We start from the raw sequence: 20,423 nt of genomic DNA, 5'->3' as shown, positions 1-20,423 counted from the left end.
AATGTTGGAAAGGAACTTCATTGTTTGACAGGGAAAAGTAGGGTTCAGAGAAGGACATGAAGAGAGGTGGGGCTGTAATTCGGGAGGGAAAGAAAGAGGGAGTAGGGCAGTGGTGTAGCTAGGTGGGGCCTCGGGGCCTGGCCCCCCCAATTTCCTCTGGCCCCTGGTTTTTGCTGGCAGGGGGTCCGCAACCCCTGCCAGCTGAAGCGCTGTCCAGCGCCGGTCTCCGGCACTGCTGCGTTGCCTGCCCAGCTCTGTCTTCCCCTCACGTCCAGCACGCTCCTTTTAGTGAAATGAGCATGCCGCAGCAAGATATTTGTGGGGAGTGGCAGGATGGCGGAGGGTGCGGCAGGGCAGTGGGGGTGACGAGGCGGCGGGAGGGCAGCAAAAGCTGCAGGGCGGCAGATCAAAATGAGCCCCCCCCCCACGGGCTCTGGCCCCCTCCCACTGTGAGGTCTGGGCTACGCCCTTGAGTAGGGTAGTAGGAGAGCAATGACAACCATATAAATAGGTTGGTGATCAGGCGATAGTGCTCTAAGCTTGGTTAGAGAGCCAGGATTTTATTTCAACGTTAAAATTTTGGAATGATGGCTCGGTCCTGATAGAGAGGGGGAGAGAATGCCAGAAGAAAGGGGCAGTGAAGCAGTAGCGTATCGAGGGCAGGGAGGTGGGGGCAGTGCACGCTGCGGGGGGGTGGGGGGGGGTGCAGGGAGCAGCTGCATGGCTGTCAGCTCTGCTGGTTCCCTGCTCCCTCTGATGTTACCTCCTGTTCTGGGGCAGAGGGAGCAGGGAACCAGCAGAGCCAACAGCCGTGCAGCTGCTCCCAGCACCCCAGGTGGTAAGAGCAATGCATGGGTTGGCGGGCACTGCACCCCGGGGGGACAACACTGCATCTGGGGGGGGGGGGGGGGTGCGCAGCAGCAGCAATCCGTCCCGTGTGGCAGCCGACCAAGGAACATCACTGCAGTGAAGAATGCATAGTGACGGGTGGGTTGAAGCTGAGCAAGTTTTGGCCCTGGAAGTACCAAATGGTAATCATTTATAAAACGTAGTAAGCGTATCGGGGAATAAGGGATAGTTAAGGATGCTAAGTTGTCAGATGTTTCTAATCTAAAGGCTCTGAAAGTAAGCATGAGAAGTGTGAAAATAATACACTGTCCCATAGGCAACTAATGGAATTTTTTTCAAAAGGGGGGGGAGGGGTTGAATTGATCAAATTTCTTTGAGTAACAGATCATTTTAATAGCGGTGTTTTGATTTGTTTGTAATTTCTTAAGGTTAACGCTCGAGCAGCCCAGATAGATTAAATGAGTACCGTCAAACTGCTCCTAGTAATCTACTCCATAACATTGATTCACATAACCACAACCACTCCACTCACTGAAAGCAACATGATACCCATACTACACACACACCAAAGACTGATCGGACACAACACACCTTATCAAAAATGACAACAACTCAAACAACGGATCATTACCAACACGCAGACAACCGCAACAGAAGGGAAATAAAGGAACGACAGCTAAAAAAAAATCCACACAACATCAAACACGGACCCCTACCAAATAATCCAAGTAGGATACGTGAACGCCAGATCAGCTGTTAATAAAACAACAATGATAACAGACTGGATCACAGAAGACAATCTCGACCTACTAATCATCAGCGAAACCTGGATCCACGACCAAAAGGACCCCGTAATTCTGGAACTCTGCCCCCCAGGCTACAAAATTACTCACTGGAAAAGGAAAGAGAAACGAGGAGGAGGTCTAGCACTAATCTACAGATCTCACTTCACTGTAACAACTACGGCCGAGTCTATAACACCAAAACTTGACATCGCCTCAGTCAGAATTAACCATACTAACCTGCTTGATAACCTAAATGTTGTCTTGTTTTATAGACCACCCGGAAACTGGCAAGAATGCCAATCACACTTCATGGATTTCTATCAAATATTTGTGTTTCTAATCCCAGCCTATTTATTATCGGGGACATAAATATACATCTAGAAGACCCTAATGCTACCAACGCACATGAATTCAAAGACTTCCTCCAACTATGGGACCTTACTGGCCTAGTATGCAAGCCACGCACGTCAAAGGACACACAATTGACCTCTTCACACACAAACTATCCCCAGACCTAAACCTTATAATAAAAGACACAAAATGGACAGACATACCATGGTCAGATCACTATAAACTAAACTTCACCCTACAGTGGCGGAAAAAAGGTACACACCTCAAGCAGGAACGCACAACCTACACCACGAGAGGCCAAATTGACCCTGTAAAATTCTGGCAACAGATCTGCAATAATGAATGGGCAACACAAACAGACTCCAAACATTATATTAATAAATTGGGACGACAGATGTAGGAACACACTAGACAAAATTGCACCATTGCAAATAAGATCCACACGAAGACAAATCGCAATACCTTGGTTCAACGAAGAACTGAAAACACTAAAACACAAGTTAGGAGACTAGAGCGAGCATGGAAAAAAATGAAAGATGAATTCACACTTAATGCATGGAAACAAATGCAAAGAAAATACAAATACTCAATAAGACACACCAAAAGAACATACTACAAAACCAAAATAGGACCAGACTATAAAGACACACATAAACTCTACCACTCGTGGATAAACTACTAGATACCACACTGTTACCACAACCAGCACAGACACCCCATCAGCAGACAACCTCGCCAAATACTTCAATGAGAAAATTATAAAACTACGATCCACGCTAACACTCAATACCACTGATCATGAAAAATTCATGGACTGCCTGGACCCAACTCAGGGATTAAGCATAGTGAAAATTGGAGGAGACGTGGTCTGAGTCATTGCCGTTGTTGCAGGATCAGGTAATGAATAGATGGATTCGTAGAGTTAGGACGTGGCGTTTGGATAAGCTTCCTTGAATAGATGGGTTTTCAGAGATTTCTATATAGTTACATCTAGTATCAGCTCTGAAATAGATAGTGGAGGAGTAGCCTATTGGTTAGAGCACTGGTCTTGACGTCCAGAGGTGGCCACTACTACTACTATTTAGCATTTCTGTAGCACTACAAGGCGTACGCAGCGCTGCACAAACATAGAAGAAAGACAGTCCCTGCTCAAAGAACTTACAATCTAATAGACAAAACATAAGTAATCAGATCAATTAATGTGTACAGGAAGGAGGAGAGGAGGGTAGGTGGAGGCGAGTGGTTACAAGTGGTTACGAGTCAAAATCAATGTTAAAGAGGTGGGCTTTCAGTCTAGATTTAAAGGTGGCCAAGGATGGGGCAAGACATAGGGGCTCAGGAAGTTTATTCCAGGCTTAGGGTGCAGCGAGACAGAAGGCGCGAAGTCTGGAGTTGGCAGTAGTGGAGAAGGGAACAGATAAGAAGATTTATCCATGGAGCTGAGTGCACGGGAAGGGGTGTAGGGAAGGACGAGTGTGGAGAGATACTGGGGAACAGCAGAGTGAGTACATTTATAGGTTAGTAGAAGGAAGTTTGAACAAGATGCGAAAACGGATAGGGAGCCAGTGAAGTGACTTGAGGTAGAAGGGTAGTATGAGTAAAGCGACCCTGGCGGAAGACGAGACGGGCAGCAGAGTTTTGAACCGACTGGAGAGGGGAGAGGTGACTAAGTGGGAGGCCAGCAAGAAGCAGATTGCAGTAGTCTAAACGAGAGGTGACAAGCGTGTGACGAGGGTTTGGTAGAGTGCTCGGAAGAAAGGGGCGGATTTTACGGATGTTGTAAAGAAAGAAACGACAGGTCTTGGCAATCTGCGGATATGAGCAGAGAAGGAGAGAGAAGAGTCAAAGATGACCCCAAGGTTTCGAGCTGAGGAGACAGGGAGAATGAGAGAGCCATCAACAGAAACAGAAACGGGGGGAGTGGGGAGGGGGTTTTGGGGGGAAAAATTAGAAGCTCGGTTTTGGTCATGTTTAATTTCAGGCCAGTTCAATCCCATTGCTACTCCTTGTGATCTTGGGCAAATCACTTAACCCTCCATTGCCTCAGGTACCAAATATATTGTAAGCCCTCCAGAGAAATAGCCAGTGGTACCTGAATGTAACTCACCTTGAGCTACTACTGAAAAAAAGGTGTGAGCAAAATCTAAATACATATAAAGTTGTTTGACATGATTTGCACCATGAACCTTAGAGAGAAGACTCTAAGCACTCTCATGTTCAAGCCTCAGAGATACGTAGAGTTATTTCAAGGGATCATCACACCTTTCCTGTAAATATATTTGCCTAAGTATCCCCACACACTTTGAAATCATTTTCTAATACTAGTAATAAAACTTTTTAGGCCAGTCTTTCCCTTCTGAATCAATTAGGCTCAGTCTTAGGGCAGAATGCATCGTGGTCCAGCTTGACTGTGCAGAGATTGGTTCTAGAGAATGACACGGGGATGGGACACAGCTCACGAGGATGGGGACAAAAACTTTGTCCCTGTGTCATTTTCTATTTTGAAGCCTGTTAATGAACTGGACTGTTATTTGTGTTTGAGTGATGCAAACAACGAATATTTTGATTTTTTTTTGGAAAAACAAGCAAACTTGCTGGCACAACTAGCAAAATTTGCATAGGGGATCTGTACATCCTGCTACCAGTATATCTTCTAAGAAGACATCTTCTATTGCAGGAAGGACTGTGGAAGACAGGGGAGCTAGACTGAATCCTGAGATTGTCGATGACTTCTTATTCATCCACAGATTAAAAAATCATAACAGTGCTCATAGGGCATATTCTCCCCTCTAGGGCATATTATTATTATTATTAACATTTGTATAGCGCTACCAGACGCACGCAGCGCTGAACACCTGACATAGAGAGACAGTCCCTGCTCAATAGAGCTTACAATCTAAAAATAATACAGACAGAACAAGACAATTAAGGGCGAGGGAAGTACTGGGTGAGAAGGAACAAGGGAGGGGCAATTGAGTAGTGGCTAGGAGCCAAAAGCAGTGGTGAAAAGGTGGGTTTTCAGCATAGATTTGAAAACCGGTAGAGACGGAGCTAGGCATATAGAACAGGGTGAATTTTGTATCCCTGGACATTTTAACAGGGTGGATTAGGATTCCTTGGGATAGTAAATCATCTATTTTTGGGGTTGGAAGAGTAGAGCGTGGTGGTGAGGAGGGTTATTATAACTGCTCGCTGTTATTATTGTTTTCTATTTGTAATTTATACACAAGCGTTGCATATCATAGTGCTCCGTTTCATACTTTAATACAAAGATTTAAATATAAAATCATAATGTTCAAGGCTTCCTGCAGATGAGGACAGAGCCCATGGGGATGGAGCAGGGAAGGGGACAGAACCTGCGGGGAGAGGGCGGGGACGGAGACAGAACCTGTGGGGACAGAGAAAGAACCCATGGGGACAGGGACAAACTTTGGCCCGTGCCATTCTCTAATTGGTGTGCAATCGTAAACTCTGCATTTGTCAGCTGTGTACCATTTAGACTGTTTCTACATGGCCTGGTGCAGCTTCCTGTATTGTCAACCAAACAGTTTCATCTGAAGGACACTATGGTGAGGGAAATAAGAGAATTTGTAGTTTTGCACTGACTTCTCAGAGCTGGTTGTGGTGGATTAAGAGCTTCCTGTGTCCCCTTGGATTACCAGGTACCTGAAGGACATGATGGGGATTTTCAATGAGAAAGCAGACAACTGATGGACAAGTTAGAAGAGAAGGCGGACGGTACCCCAAGAGGTGCCCTTCCACGCTATGATCAACTGTGTCACCCTGGATGTTATCTGCAAGGTAAGAATGCCAGGGAAGAGCGGATGAATCCGAAACCCTTGTCCTGTTTATATGCAACTAATAAATCATGTTCCCAGCCCTTCGTATTTCATAGTGTAGTGTGTTTCAGAACTGTCACATTTTCCTATGATAACTGGACGTTGCAGCAGATGGTTAGCTCTCAGTTTCTGATGTAAAGGGGGACCATTGTATCTGAAAAAGGAATCAGTTGGCCATATTTGGAGAGGAGTAGCCTAGTGGGTTAGTGCAACGGACTTTGATCCTGGGGAACTGGGTTCAATTCCCACTGCAGCTCCTTGTGGACTCTGGGCAAGTCACTTAACCTTCCATTGCCCCAGGTACAAACAAGTACCTGTATATACGATCAGGTGAATTTAAGAAAGAGAAGGGCGCCCCATCTTCCGACACAAATCGGGAGATGGGCGTCCTTCTCGCAAGGTCGCCCAAATCGGCATAATCAAAGCCGATTTGGGCGTCCTCAACTTCTTTTCCGTCGCGGGGAGGACCAAAGTTCACAGTTGGCAGTGTAGCGAAGGCAGGACTGGGGGCTTGCTTAGGAGATGGGCGTCCTCGGCCGATAATGGAAAAAGAAGGGTGTCCCTGACGAACACTTGGCGACTTACTTGGTCCATTCTTTTCACGACCAAGCATCAAAAAGGTGCCCGAACTGACCAGATGACCACCGGAGGGAATCCGGGATGACCTCCCCTTACTCCCCCAGTGGTCACTAATCCCCTCCCACCCTCAAAAAAAATCTTCAAAATACTTTTTTGCCAGCCTCATAGTCAGCCTCAAATGCCATACTCAGGTCCATCGCAGCAGTATGCAGATACCTGAGCAGTTGTAGTGGGTGCAGTGTACTTCAGGCAGGCAGATCCAAGTCCATCCCTCCCTACCTGTTACACTTGTGGTGGTAAATGTGAGCCCTCCAAAAGCCCACCCGAAACCCACTGTACCCACATGTAGGTGTCCCCTTCATTCCCTAAGGGCTATGGTACTAGTGTACATTGTGGGGGTTTGGGGGGGCTCAGCACCCAAGGTAGGGAGCTATGCACCTGGGATCTTTTTCTGAAGTCCACTGCAGTGCCCCCTATGGTGCCCAGTTGGTGTCCTGGCATGTGAGGGGAGCCAGTGCACTACGATGCTGGCTCCTCCCATGACCAAATGGCTTGGCTTGGTCGTTGTTGAGATGGGCATCCTCGGTTTCCATTATCGCCAAAAACCGAGGACGACCATCTCTAAGGTCGACCTAAATTTCATGATTTAGGGCGTCCACGACCGTATTATCGAAACGAAAGATGGATGCCCATCTTGTTTCGATAATATGGGTTGTCCCGCCCCTTACGAGGCCGTCCTGCGAGGACGCCTTCATGAAAACTTGGGCGCCCCGTTTGATTATGCCCCTCTATGTAAACCGCTTTGAATGTAGATGCAAAAAACCACAGAACCTCCTTCTCAACGGTATGAGAAGGTATATTCAGTTGCATTTTGTAGGGCATTTCAGATTATTTTGCCATAGAGCAGTTGGCGTCAGAATCCGTTAGTACAACCAGTCCCAATCTCATATAGGTCCTGTCGCTACCTCTGTGTCCCATAATATAACTGATATATTATCAGTTCAACCAATTTCATTCAATAACCTCCTTGTATTCTCACAACAGACACCAGAAGATCTCAGGTTAATGTGTGTGGCTGCCACTGTTCAAATGTGAGGTTTTGTTTGTTGGGAGCTCAATCACTTTTTGCTTTGATGTCTCTTTGTAGGTGGCGTTTGGCATGGAACTGAATTGGTGGATGGAAATCAGACGCCGTTTCCTGACGCCATTGCGAGCTTCTGAAGGCATGGTTGTCCACATTCGCACTCCTTTTGCGCAGGTGAGGTCTGGGAAGCAAAGCAAATGCTGGATAAAGGATTATTTGTGAGACACAAACCCAAATCTTTCCTATGCTTCTGGAATGGGCAGAAGATGCTGAGGAGGGGAAGGATATTGGACCTGGTGGATACTAAGCAATTTCATAGAGACACAATACTTATGGGACTACAAACCTGTACTACATCTGTCCATCGTATCCTATTGTCTGTTCCTAGCTTTAAAGTGCTTTAATTTAATTAAATGTAAGCATTGATAATGTGCTTTGTTATACTCTGGAGTATACAGAGGAGGAGAAATGCGAGGGGCAGCCTTCTTTGGGCTAGTGCTGAGCTATTGACTTATTTCATGGATCAGCCCAATGCACCACAGAGGAGAGTCATTTTAGGCTACCAGAGGTGCATAGGTTAGGCTTGTTTTATAAAGACAAAATGTGCCTAATCACCTTTTATAAAGTTACCCAAGGAAAGTGGGTGCTCTGAGACAGGCTTCATTAAAAATTGGCACTTATCTGCATGATTTTATAACATACAAGCAGGGGTGTAGCTAGGTGGGGCCACGGGGGTATAGTTCGGTGGGGCCATGGGGGCATAGCTAGGTGGGGCCACGGGGGCCTGGGCCCCCCCCCCCCCCCAGATTTAGTCGAGCCCCTGGTTTTGCTGGCGGGGGTCCCCAACCCCACCAGCCAAAGCTTTCTTCAGCGCTGGTCTCCTGCACGGCTGCATTCGCTGATCTGTGTTTTCTGAGTCCTGACGTCTTGCCAGTTCCTTAGTGAAACTGAGCATGCTCAGTTTCACTTAAGGAATGTGTGGGCGCGCCGCATTTGCTGATCTGTGTTTCTTCCTCCTGACTCCTGCACATCCTTTAAGTGAAACTGCGCATGCTCAGTTTCCACTTGAAGGAACGTCAGGACTTCAGGACTCAAGAAAGTACAGATCAGCGAACGTGGCGCACCAGAGACTGGTGCTGAAGAAGGCTTCGGCTGGCAGGGGTTTGTGGATCCCGCCAGAAAGGTATTTGCTGTTGTGGGGTGTGGCGAGGCGTTGGGGGGAGGTGCGACATGGCAGACTAAATTGTGCCCCCCACCTCAGGCTGCTAGCCCCCTCCCACCGCAAGGGCTGGGACTGCATACAAGTTCCAGTCCTGCTGTAATCCACCAGTCTCTACCTGCCAAATAGGGGGTAAATCTCAGAAGGTCACGTATGGGCTCATTTTCGAAGAGAAGGACGCCCATCTTTCGACATAAAACGGAAGATGGATGTCCTTCTCCCAGAATCATCCAAATTGGGATAATTGAAACCCGATTTTGGACGTCTCCACTGCAGTCCGTCGCAAGGACAATCCAAATGTCAAGGGGGCGTGTCAGAGGGTAGCAAGGCGGGACTTGGGCGTGCCTAACACTGGACGTCTTGACCCATAATCGAAAAAAAACAAGGACGTCCCTGACGAACACTTGGGCGTTTTCACCTGATCGTGGGTTTCTTACAAATAAGGCACAAACAGGTGCCCTAAATGACCAGATGACCACCGGAGAGATCAGGAAATGACTTCCCGTTACTCCCCCCCAGTCACTAACCAACTGCCTCCCACCCTCAAAAAACATGTTTAAAATATGTCATGCCAGCCTCAGATGTCATACTCAGGTCAATGACAGCGGAATGCAGGTCCCTGGAGCAGGCCCACCCCCCCGTACCTGTACGTTTGTGGAGGAAACAGCGAGCCCTCCAAAACCCACTGTACCCCATCGAGGTGCTCCCCTTCACCGGTAAGGGCGATGGTAGTGGTGTACAGTTGGGGGTAGGTGGGTTTTGGGGGGAGGGTTGGGGGGGCTCAGCATACAAGGTAAGGGAGCTATGTACCTGGGAGCAATTATGAAGTCCACTGCAGTGCCCGATTGGTGTCCTGGCATGTCAGGGAACCAGTGCACTAAATGCTGGCTCCTCCCACAACCAAATGGCTTGCATTTGGATGTTTTTGACATGGATGTCTTTGGGTTTCGAAAATTGCCGAAAGTCAGAAACGTCCATGTCTAGGGACGTCCAAATGTAAGGATTTGGACATCTCTGACGGTATTTTCGAAACAAAAGATGGACGTCCATCTTGTTTCGAAAATACGGGTTTCCCCGCCCCTGGATTGGGACGTTTTGCAAGGACGTCCCTTGCGAAATGCCCCCATAGTAACATAGTAGATGACGGCAGATAAAGACCTGTACGGTCCATCCAGTCTGCCCAACAAGATAAATTCATGTATGTGCCCAATGGCCTAACGTATTCACTTGATGAGAGCTACAAACACTTTTCAGTAAGAATGTTTTTAGTGCTGTATTTCATTTCAAAAGAGAAAGACCTCCCACCCCAATTTTTCCAACCAGGTCTAACCACCACAACTACTCATTTTCTGTAGTGCTCTAGACTTACACAGCGCTGCACACATTACATGCAGGTACCTTTCTTTGCCCTTAGTGGGTTCATATTCTAAGGTGTTTTTTGGAACCTGTTGCAACGGGAGGGTTAAGTGACTTGCCCAGGGTCACAAGGACCTGCAGTGAGAATGGAACTATCCTGCTGTCTTTGTCTCCATCGCAGTACAGGCCGCAGCATCGCAAGTTTGTACGTGAGGTTCACGAGGCTCTAACCCTGCTGCGGAAGACTGGAAGAGAGTGCATCCAGAAAAGGAAACGAGCGATTCAGAGGGGAGAAGAGGTGCCCCAAGACATCTTGACCAGATTTTGCAAAGTGCTGGTAATTAGAGTAGGGTGTACTGCTGTTCAGTGTTCTTGCTTCCACCCCAATGCATTTTGGTTGTTCACTGTTCAGTGGAATGCATCAATTCTCAGATTCGCAAAATTTTCCTGGGTCACCTCGGATGTGGTGGCTGATCCAAATTTGGGAACCATAATGCACACTGGTGGATTGTGATTCATTGAATTGAGTGCCTGTGATCCATTAAGTGAAATCACCCGCGATTCACAATTGGCCTTCCAAGTTTTGATTGGAGGGCTGCACACAATAGGTTCCCCCTTGGGGATATTTATGGGCCACCTACCTGCCTTATTAGACAGGAGACTGCTGGGTTCTGAGGGGTTCTTGGAGGGAAGCGTTCCTCTGTGCTGCCTCAAAGTGAAAATATAAAGCATTGGGTTAACATAGTTCTCTCTTCATGATAAAACATTCATTGAAAAAGACTATTGCGTGTGATTAAATGTTTGGGAGTGACATGGTGTTCACCCTTCTCCTGGATTACTAAGTAGAAGAATCTGTTATAAAATTAGAAGAGACTGATTTCAAAGGATCTTTATTATCTTTCAATGTAACCAGCCTTGTATCTTATAGCCCATATTTATGTATTTGGATTTTGCTCAACACCTTTTCAGTAGTAGCTCAGGGTTAGTTACATTCAGGTACACTGGGCATTTCTCTGTCCCTGGAGAACTTGCAATCAAATTTTGTACCTGAGGCAATGGAGGGTTAAGTGACTTGCCCAAGATCACAAGGAACAGCAGTGGGATTTGAACACAGCCACCTCTGAATTGCAAGACTTGTGCTTCTTACCACTAGGCTACTCCTCCACTGGCAACAGTCCCCTGTAGAAGCCTGCCCTTGCAGATCGCAATGCGGCTGCGCAAGGCTTCTGTTTCTGTGAGTGCAGGACGTCAGACGTCAGACTCACAGAAACAGAAGCCTGCGTGGCTGCATTAGTGATCTTGCAAGGGCAGGCTTCTACATGGAATGTTGCTAGTGGAATAGCGTACCACTGATCAATAGGCAAACAGTATTTTTATATTCTTCTTTTAACCAGATTTTCAACCAATAGCTATCAATACTTCAATCATCTGGTTTAAATATCTCTACAAAGTTCAAACATGAAGAACTTTATATAAGAATCGGTACCCACTTATATCACATATATTTCTCAGATGATTAAATATATATTATAATGAACCTCAGCGATGTCAGTCAACCTCCTTAAATATAAGATCAACTTCAAAACATCCAGTTCTTCATAGGTTCTTATTTCTTATTTATCTAATCAGTATTATTTATATCAGCCATTATTTAATGTTAAAACACTTTTAGGCACTTAGCTTTTTAGTTTTTTGATTTGTCGGACACCAGGGGATCAAACTTCCAGGACGTTTGATCCCCTGGGTCCGACAAAATCAAAAAACTAAAAGCTAAGTGCCTAAAAGTGTTTAACATTAAATAAGGCTGATATAAATAATACTGATTAGATTAAATAAGAAATAAGAACCTATGAAGAACTGATGTTTTGAAGTTGATCTTATATTTAAGGAGGTTGACTGACATCGCTGAGGTTCATTATAATATATATTTAATCATCTGAAGAAATATATGTGATATAAGTTGGGTACCGATTCTTATATAAAGTTCCTTCATGTTGAATTTGTAGAGATATTGAAACCAGATGATTGAAGTATTGATAGCTAGTGGAATAGCAACATTAACATTCCATGTAGAATCTCAAATAGTAGCAACATTCCAGAATCTCAAAAAGTGGCAACATTCCATGTAGAATCTTCAATAGTAGCAACATTCCATATCTTATTATTTAGATTTTGCTCACACCTTTTTCAGTAGTAGCTCAGGGTTAGTTACATTCAGGTACACTGGGCATTTCTCTGTCCCTGGAGAACTTGCAATCAAATTTTGTACCTGAGGCAATGGAGGGTTAAGTGACTTGCCCAAGATCACAAGGACCAGCAGTGGGACTTGAACCAGCCACCTCTGGATGTCAAGACTGGTGCTCTAACACTAGGCTACTCCATATAGACCATACCCAGCTTACCATACCTCTAGAGCAGGCTGTCCAACCTACGGCCTGAGGGCCAGAACTCGGCCCACCAAGTGCTTTTTCTGGCCCTTGGAAGCTTGGTAATTCTTGTGGTGCTTATAGTAGGATTTCTGCTTCCCTACCTCAACCAGGCTCTCTATGGCTTAGAATATGGAGAGCCAAGCCATGGTGGGAAAGCCATTTTCTTCTGCAGCCGTGGGAGAGGATGCCTGCACTGTCATATTTGTTACTATTTGACGAAGCATGCAGCAAAATACAATGGTGTGTGTTTTGGCCCTCCGAATGTTACAAAATATAAAATGTGCCCCCCCCCCCCCATACAAAAAGGTTGGACAAGCCTTCTCTAGAGCCTTATGGAGCATTGATCTTTAGTGACGTGCTTTCAACTGGCTGTTCTGCCTCATGTGGAGGAGTGGCCTAGTGGTTAGAGCACGGATCTTGCAATCCAGAGGTGGCAGGTTCAAGCCTGCTGCCGTTCCTTGTGATCTTGGGCAAGTCCTTTAACCCTCCATTGGCCTCAGGTACAAACTTAAGATTGGAGCCCACCTGGGGCAGAGAAATATCCAGTGTACCTGAATGTAATTCACCTAGAGCTACTACTGAAAAAGGTGTGAGCGAAACCTAAATAAAATGTTAAATACACAATATCCACAAACCAAGGGAATCAAAGTCATCACAAAACTTCTTCATTAATATAATACACAGTGTATCATCTTAAATGCCCCCAGAAATATACTCACCCATGCCGCTAACCACAAATCTGGTAGCTAAAGAGGGTGACAAGTTTTTCATTCATTGAGTCCTTCACACTGGTTAACCAAATCCTTAACCAATGTGGTTCCTTCACTCTTAGCAGTGTGGACAAACAAACAAACTTGAATGAATACATTGTGGAAAACATTTAACATGGCATAAATGCAGCAATAATCCGTTTACACATAAGTACATAGTACATATAAGTACATAAGTAATGCCACAACTGGGAAAAGACCAAGGGTCCATCGAGCCCAGGCATCCTGTCCACGACAGCGGCCAATCCAGGCCAAGGGCACCTGGGCAAGCTTCCCAAACGTACAAACATTCTATACATGTTATTCCTGGAATTTTGGAGTTTTCCAAGTCCGTTTAGTAGCGGTTTATGGACTTGTCCTTTAGGAATCCGTCCAACCCCTTTTTAAACTCTGCTAAGCCTAACCGCCTTCACCACTTTCTCGGCAACGAATTCCAGAGTTTAATTACGCGTTGGTGAAGAAAACTTGTCTCCGATTTGTTTTAAATTTACTACACTGTAGTTTCATCGCATGCCCCCTAGTCCTAGTATTTTTGGAAAGCGTGAACAGACGCTTCACATCCACCTGTTCCAATCCACTCATTATTTTATATACCTCTATCATGTCTCCCCTCAGCCGTCTCTTCTCGAAGCTGAAAAGCCCTAGCCTCCTTAGTCTTTCTTCATAGGGAAGTCGTCCATCCCCGCTATCAGCAATAGTCCTTCAAATTTACTCTTTCACTATAAACTTTACTACTGTAGAATCTCAGAATAAGAAAACTTGAAACACGTGCTTATATTTGCGCTGTACAATCACAGCATCTTGGAAAACCAAGTGCTTCTTAATACCGCTCAACTCAACTTTTCAATAATCTTTACATCCTCCCTGTTTGCAGTGTGAAGGACCCGATGAGTGAAAAAACTTGTCCACCCTCTTTAGCTACTCGATTTCTGGTTAGCTGCCTGGGTGAGTTATATTTCTGAGGGTCTTAGATGTTTAGTCTTAAATGATTACATTGTGTATGTATATTATTGTAGAAGTTCTGTTATTGACTTTGATCCCTTTGATTGGTGGATATTGTGTGTATTGGATACCAGAGGGGTTTGGGGATTTGTGATTTAGTTTTTAGTTTTCCATGTTATATACAGCAGGCATAAAAATGACCGGAGAACCTGAAGAATACAACCTGGTCAGTAGACACAGGAAGGCCAATAAAGAACAACAACCATTATGGCAGAAAATGGATTTTATTGACGACAACAACCTGATGCAATCACGTTTCGACAACATATCCAAAATGCCTTGGGTACCAAACATCAATCTCTTACGTGGTGAATTACACCAAATTTGTGCCACTATAACGCATATGTAATTCACAGTAAGAGATTGATGTTTGGTACCCAAATGCATTTCGGGATATGTTGATTTCACTTATATATGATTGCAGAAACCTGGATGCGTCAGGTCTGATTTGTGTGTAGGGTGTGTTAGAATTTCTTCTTCCTCCCCATGTGTTTAGCAAATTGATAATTGTGGCAGCGCACTGGGCTAGCTGGTCTTCTGCTCTGCACAGCCTCTTGCACACCATGCAATGAATTCACTACAACGTACTTACAGACTGGTACAAATAGTGTCATTTCTATCCATTCTTTCAGAGGAAGAAGGAGATTATGATGATGACATCATGGTGGATAATTTCATCACCTTCTTCATTGCAGGTTGGTGAGTCGTCCCAGTCCTTATCCTTCCCCCGTGCTTACTTCTGAAAGGATAACAGCACTTTGAGTAAGGATGACATGGTGATATGTGCTACCCCCAAGGGCCCTTGCAGACTGAACCAACAGACAGAGATGCAACATATTTCTCTAACGTCTACAACCTCCTAAACTCTTGTTTAGTATGTGTTAACACCAGGGGCGGGCCTGAGCCTAAGGTGGATGGGCATGGAATTGCCCCCCCCCCGGCCCCCCTCTGGTTTGCTCCTCTCCCCACCCCTCCTTGCCCACAAACCCCAAATATTAAATACTTGAGCAGGCAGGGATCCCCAAACCCTGCCAGCTGAAGATTTCCTCCTCCTCGAGCAGCCAGCACTCTTCCAAACGGCAGCCGGCAGCACTTGCCTCAACTGACGCTACTGACGCTGCTACCAGCAGGCTGTGCATGCTGAGTGCTTTTGCATGGGCGAAAACTGAGCATGTGCAGAAGGACCGGCCTCAGCGTCAGCTCAAGGAAAGTGCTGCTGGCTGCCCAGGAAGAGAAAATCTTCAGCTGGCAAGGTTTGGGGATCCCAACCAGCCACAACAAGAGTGTCACAATTTTGGATGGGCCTGAGTCCAAAGTGGGTGGGCCCTGGCCCACCCAGGCTCACCTGTGTCTACGCCACTGGTTAACACATAGGAGGTTATCGTACAAAGTTAGGCAGCAGATATGCTTGTAAACTGTTAGAATACTGGCATGTACCCTATATACTCATGCATAAGTTGAAAATGTAGATGTTTAAATGATTTCAATAAAACAGGGTTATCTTATCCTGGGTCCTATAATAAAATGAATCACCCCGCCCTCATCAGCAGTGTGATCCACTCTTTCCACTTTCCTCTCTCTGCCCACTCATGGTATGGCTTCTCTATCTCTATCTCAACCATCCCCCCTGCCCCCGCCCACCTGTGTACCTTCAAACTGGTCTTCTAGAGAGCAGCAGCACAGTGATACACCTAGGCCTCCTGCTGCCTGTCCTGGACCATTCCCTCTGACCCTTCCCGCCACCATTGACGTAACTTCCTGTTTCTGGATGGGCGGAAAGGGTCAAAGGGAATGCTCTGGAACAGGCAGAAGGTGGCCTAGGTGAATTCTCTAGAAGACAAGTTTGAAGATACAGGTTGGGGAGGGGGGTTGAGATAGAGGAGAGATGCTGAACTACAGATGGAGGGGAGAGAGAGATGGATCATGCATTGGGAAGGGGTGGGAGAGAGATGCTGCGTAATAAGAGGGAAGGATAGAGGGGAAGCAATGCTGGACCCATTTTTGGCATCGACTTACACGTATGTCACAGCAGGTTTGGTTGTTTATTTTTTTTTATTTATAACCATTTAAATTTTTACAAGCGATAAAACAACTTGCCAGAAATACAGAGAAGGTAATATATAGGAATTATTTCAGTCAGGTAATTCTATTGTCTTCCTTAGACCACTAAATAGGGAGAGTGTAAAAGACAAGGAGATCAATTAAACAGTAACAGAAAAAAAATGTAGTATTAACTTATCCCCAGATATTACTCGTCTAATTCATTATTCCACATTGATCATCTGGTTGGCTTCTTCAAGGCCAATACGGTGTATAGTCTAATCATTTAATTGAAAACATACTTATTGTCCAATATTAGTTAGAAATAATAGATCTGATTACATTCTTTCTCTTTTAAACCCAGAAGTTATTTAACGATACATATACTTAAGTCTCTAATTCAAATCCCACTGATTAAAGTAATCCAGTCTTCACAGGCTCACTCCTTTTAAAGTAATAATTGAGGAATATTTCAGGTTTGGTTGTTTTTAGTCCTAAAACTGCTCTTAACTTATAAATGATATTAATGGCACTCAGAATTCGGCATTGAGATCCAGCTCTTTATAGAATAGCGTATAGCGCCAGGATCCACACTCAACTTTGGCGCAAGGAGTTACACCACTGAAACCAGGTGTAAATCCCAGTGAGCAAGCTGGCAGTGGATCCCCCAAATTCTATACACTGCGCACCATTTAAGGGACGGCCCCTGAACTGCCCATGCTCCCTCCCGTGGCCACACCCCCTTTGCAGATCCATGCAGAAACACTTAGAAGCTAATCTATAAATGGGCTCGTAAGTGTGTTTTCAGGCGGATCTGGCATTTCTGCCCTCTTTCTGGTGCCTAGCATCCGTTACAACAGCTTTTCTGCCTAACATTCGGTGTCATAGATATAGAAATTTCCCCCTATGCATGTATATGCCAGATTTCTGCCTTAAACACTATTCATAAATAGGTAGATATTTTACCACGTGCATAATTTGAGGGTAGGCATATATGTAGACATAGTGTGGATGGGGCATGGGCAAGGTGCAAAGTTACACGTGTATCACCAGAACTTAGGGGCACAAACTTACACCAGTCCTATGGCTCTTTCCTAAGTTGGCAAACACAGCGAAAAACACATACGTTTTGTACATAGATCTCTGAATTTTATATAGCACTATTAGAGTTATGTGGGCTTCCACGAGTGGAGGAGTGGCCTAGTGGTTAGAGTGGTGGACTTTGGTCCTGGGGAACTGGGTTCGATTCCCACTGCAGGCACAGGCAGCTCCTTGTGACTCTGGGCAAGTCACTTAACCCTCCATTGCCCCATGTAAGCCGCATTGAGCCTGCCATGAGTGGGAAAGCGCAGGGTACAAATGTAACAAAAATAAAATAGATACTATTGGAGATTCTACATGGAATGTTGCTACTATTGGAGATTCTACATGGAATGCTGCAGTAGCAACATTCCATGTAGAAGGCTGCGCAGGCTTCTGTTTCTGTGAGTCTGACGTCCTGCACATACGTGCAGGACGTCAGACTCACAGAAGCAGAAGCCTGCGCGGCCACATTGGTGATCTGCAAGGGCCGACTTCTACATGGAATGTTGCTAGTGGAATAGCAACATTCCATGTAGAATCTCAAATAGTAGCAACAGTGGAGGAGTGGCCTAGTGGTTAGGTGGTGGACTTTGGTCCTGAGGAACTGAGTTCGATTCACACTTCAGACACAGGCAGCTCCTTGTGACTCTGGGCAAGTCACTTAACCCTCCATTGCCCCAGGTACAAATAAGTACCTAAGCCGCATTGAGCCTGCCATGAGCGGGAAAGCGTGGGGTAGAAATAAAAAATATATATAAATCTAGGCATATTGTATGACTATGTGCATAGATTAATTGTTTTAACAAGCTGTTAAGTGTTGCTAACAGCTCTTAACAGCAATAATGAGCACTAATTGGCAAAAATTAGAATTTACGCACGTACATTGCTAAGTCGAGCTCTTTTTTACGCATGTTTTTTTTTTTTGCACATCATGGCAGTGTCCACAAAAGGAGCTCCTGCTTTACTTGTGGCTGCACCACTGCACCTCACTTCGGTTATTGGAAAAGTAATGGAAGCGATGCTGAAGGAAAGGATAGTGAATTTCCTGGAAGCCAATAAGTTGCAAGATCCCAGACAACATGGATTTACCAAAGGGAAATCGTGCCAAACGAATCTCATTGAGTTCTTTGATTGGGTGACAGGAGAATTGAATCAGGGACGAGCTATGGACGTAATCTACTTAGATTTCAGCAAAGCTTTTGACACGGTTCCCCACAGGAGGCTCTTAAATAAACTAGATGGGCTGAAGATAGGACCCGAAGTGGATTAGGAACTGGTTGACGGACAGAAGCCAGAGGGTGGTGGTGAATGGAATTCACTCGGAGGAGGGGAAGGTGAGTAGTGGAGTGCCTCAAGGATCGGTGCTGGGACTGATTCTGTTCAATATATTTGTGAGTGACATTGCCGAAGGGTTAGAAGGTAAAGTTTACCTGTTTGCGGATGACACTAAGATCTGTAACAGAGTGGACACCCGGGAGGGAGTGGAAAACATGAAAAAGGATCTGAGGAAGCTAGAAGAATGGTCTAAGGTTTGGCAATTAAAATTCAATGCGAAGAAATGCAAAGTGATGCACTTAGGGAATAGAAATCTTCGGGAGACGTATTTGTTAGGCGGGGAGAATCTGATAGGTACGGACGGGGGGAGGGATCTTGGGGTGATAGTATCTGAGGATCTGAAGGCGATGAAACAGTGTGACAAGGCGGTGGCCGTAGCTAGAAGGTTGTTAGGCTGTATAGAGAGAGGTGTGACCAGCAGAAGAAAGGGGGTGTTGATGCCCCTGTATAAGTCGTTGGTGAGGCCCCACCTAGAGTATTGTGTTCAGTTTTGGAGGCCGTATTTTGTTAAGGATGTAAAAAGAATTGAAGCGGTGCAAAGAAAAGCTACGAGAATGGTAAGGGATTTGCGTTACAAGACGTATGAGGAGAGACTTGATGACCTGAACATGTATACTCTGGAAGAAAGGAGAAACAGGGGTGATACGATACAGACGTTCAAATATTTGAAAAGTATTAATCTGCAAATGAACCTTTTCCGGAGATGCGAAGGAGGTAGAACGAGAGGATATGAAATGAAATTGAAGGGGGGCAGACTCAAGAAAAATGTCAGGAAGTATTTTTTCACGGAGAGAGTAGTGGATGCTTGGAATGTCCTCCCGCGGGAGGTGGTGGAAATGAAAACGGTAACAGAATTCAAACACGCATGGGACAAACATAAAGGAATCCTGTTCAGAAGGAATGGATCCTAAGGAGCTTAGCCGAGATTGGGTGGCAGAGCCGGTGGCGGGAGGCGGGGATAGTGCTGGGCAGACTTATACGGTCTGTGCCAGAGCCGGTGGTGGGAGGAGGGGCTGGTGGTTGGGAGGCGGGGATAGTGCTGGGCAGACGTACACGGTCTGTGCCCTGAAAAGGACAGGTACAAATCAAGGTAAGGTATACACAAAAAGTAGCACATATGAGCTTATCTTGTTCGGCAGACTGGATGGACCATGCAGGTCTTTTTCTGCCATCATCTACTATGTTACTATCCACCTTATAATTGAAAGAGAAAAACGCCTAGATTTCGACCCAAATCGAGAGATAGACGTTTATCTCACAAAAACGAATAAATCAGTATAATGGAAAGCCGATTTTGGACGTTTTCAACTGCACTCCATCGCGGAAGCGTACAAAGTTGACGGGGGCGTGTTGGAGGCGTGGTGAAGGCGGGACTGGGGCATGGTTATCACCCAAACAGAGATGGGCGCCTTTCGCTGATAATGGGAAAAAAGTATGCGTTTGTAGCTAGAATTTAGGGCACTTTTCCTGGACCCTGTTTTTTTCACGAATAAGGCCCCAAAAAGTGCCCTAAATGACCAGATTACCACCAGAGGGAATCGGGGATGACCTCCCCTGACTCCCCCAGTGGTCACTAACCCCCTCCCACCACAAAAAATGATGTTTCACAACTTTTTATTTTCACCCTCAAATGTCATACCCACCTCCCTGGCAGCAGTATGCAGGTCCCTGGAGCAGTTGTTAGGGGGGGGGGCAGGTGGAC

General features: G+C 45.6%; 1 pseudogene; it reads left to right on the top strand.

Annotated features, from left to right (window-relative positions):
• The window catches only part of LOC115477138, a 75,356-nt pseudogene that overhangs the window by 43,225 nt on the left and 11,708 nt on the right, over positions 1-20,423 (top strand).

Source organism: Microcaecilia unicolor, chromosome 9, assembly GCF_901765095.1.
Source record: "Microcaecilia unicolor chromosome 9, aMicUni1.1, whole genome shotgun sequence".
Lineage (NCBI taxonomy): Eukaryota > Metazoa > Chordata > Amphibia > Gymnophiona > Siphonopidae > Microcaecilia > Microcaecilia unicolor.
This window is presented reverse-complemented; position numbering and strand designations above follow the sequence as displayed.